Source organism: Schistocerca americana, unplaced genomic scaffold, assembly GCF_021461395.2.
Source record: "Schistocerca americana isolate TAMUIC-IGC-003095 unplaced genomic scaffold, iqSchAmer2.1 HiC_scaffold_97, whole genome shotgun sequence".
NCBI classification, from domain to species: domain Eukaryota; kingdom Metazoa; phylum Arthropoda; class Insecta; order Orthoptera; family Acrididae; genus Schistocerca; species Schistocerca americana.
The window spans coordinates 45,001-47,500 of NW_025726752.1; positions in this window are offsets into that span (position 1 = coordinate 45,001).

Here is a 2,500-nt window from a genome sequence, read left to right on the forward strand (position 1 = left end):
TTGGCGAGTAGACGCTTTAGGTGCGACCACCCGTGCTCCCAACTGAGCTTGCCGCTGCCGACAGAGGCCCGGGAGCGTGCTGTCGTGGCATTGCCGGCGGGAGACAACACGCGCCACCTACGGTGACCGGCAGCTCCAACGCCAGCGCCACAGAAGGACAAAAGCCCCACTTGGGTGCCGAAGCGAACTCTCCCAGCACAGCGCACGCGCCAACACGTCCGCACAGCTGCGATACAAACCACCTGCGAGAACCGCAGAGGCGACCGAGCAGCAGACGGCGTCGCGGCGCCGAGCGCCGGGCGGCGGCGCATCCTCAGCGCACACAGTCCTCAATCGGACCAGCACACTGCAGATGTCCACCGCGCTTCGCACCGGGCCCGCGAGGACCTACTTTGGCCGCACGGCGCCGCGTGCAGGGTGCGCCGGCGCGCAGCTGCGCCGCCTGCCGCCTCCGTCGGCCGGCGCGCCTGCCACTGGCCGCCCCCACCAGCCGGCTGTAGCGCGTGCGCCCACGCACCGCGCGGCCAGCACGCCGGGAGGCCCCCCCTCACCGGCCGGGGACGGTCCCACCCAGCCACCGCCGCGTATCGCTTCACACCCAGATGCCATTCACGTTCGTGGGCATGGTGGGTATCGCTGGAACAACCGGTTGGTAGCTCAACCGATCGTCGCCATCACTGATTCACCTCTAGCGAGAACAACCGCACCACAACGGTTTACCAGTTGTTCATTTGCATAACGTCACCAGCAAACGTAGGCGTCCATCGCCATTTGCAAATTCAACGATTGTTGCATGCCTGTGTCAGGTGTCACGACACACTATGTCTGCCCACATACACGCAACAACATGTGCACGCTTCGCGAACACGTGGAAGGTGGCCCCCGTACGTATGCGATGTCCATTGCGCGAACGACTGTCAACCGGCCTCTGTCGCATGTCGCAGATGTGGAACGCAGTGCACCATGCTATCACGGTGTGTGAGAAGAGACGACTACGTCTGACAACACGCGCCACTACATCAACAGACGGCTCATGCTGATCGCCATCCAGGGCATACCACACTGCAATCCAGCTCTTATAGGGAGACGACACGTAGCTGAGTGCACAACATTTGGACCGCATGGTTCGCCGTTGTTGGCGCAGTCGTTGTACGGTCACATGTACCACGATGTATCATTCAGTACATGAGGACCAATGTGCAGTACAGTGTGTGATTTGGACGTACAACATCAGCGGACAGTTGACACAGGCCGTACCACAGCGTAGGCTAAGTGCTTCGCACATGCGAATGCCAATGAACAACTGCAAATGCCAATGAACAACTGCAAAGGGCATTGAGCATGTACGTCCTGCTGCCATCCACATTACAGTGTATAGCTGCAAGGTGTTTAACATGAAGCGATACACTGGGGACCGGGCAGTGCGAGTAGCAAACTATATTGCGGGGGTTGCAGTTAGGCAACACTACACTAATTTAACGCGTCGTATGACAATTACAGAGCAGGTTAAGGCCCAACGTGTGTTGGGTTAAGGCCCAACGTGTGTTGGGTTAAGGCCCAACGTGTGTTGGGTTAAGGCCCAACGTGTGTTGGGTTAAGGCCCAACGTGTGTTGGGTTAAGGCCCAACGTGTGTTGGGTTAAGGCCCAACGTGTGTTGGGTTAAGGCCCAACGTGTGTTGGGTTAAGGCCCAACGTGTGTTGGGTTAAGGCCCAACGTGTGTTGGGTTAAGGCCCAACGTGTGTTGGGTTAAGGCCCAACGTGTGTTGGGTTACGTTAAGGGGCAATGTGGGTTACGTTAAGGGGCAATGTGGGTTACGTTAAGGGGCAATGTGGGTTACGTTACGGCGCAATATAGGTTACGTTACGGCGCAATATAGGTTACGTTAAGGCGCAATATCGGTTACGTTAAGGCGCAATACAGGTTACGTTAAGGCGCAATACAGGTTACGTTAAGGCGCAATACAGGTTACGTTAAGGCGCAATACAGGTTACGTTAAGGCGCAATGCAGGTTACGTTAAGGCGCAATGCAGGTTACGTTAAGGCGCAATACAGGTTACGTTAAGGCGCAATACAGGTTACGTTAAGGCGCAATACAGGTTACGTTAAGGCGCAATACAGGTTACGTTAAGGCGCAATACAGGTTACGTTAAGGCGCAATACAGGTTACGTTAAGGCGCAATACAGGTTACGTTAAGGCGCAATACAGGTTACGTTAAGGCGCAATACAGGTTACGTTAAGGCGCAATACAGGTTACGTTAAGGCGCAATACAGGTTACGTTAAGGCGCAATACAGGTTACGTTAAGGCGCAATACAGGTTACGTTAAGGCGCAATACAGGTTACGTTAAGGCGCAATACAGGTTACGTTAAGGCGCAATACAGGTTACGTTAAGGCGCAATACAGGTTACGTTAAGGCGCAATACAGGTTACGTTAAGGCGCAATACAGGTTACGTTAAGGCGCAATACAGGTTAGGTTAAGGCGCAATACAGGTTAG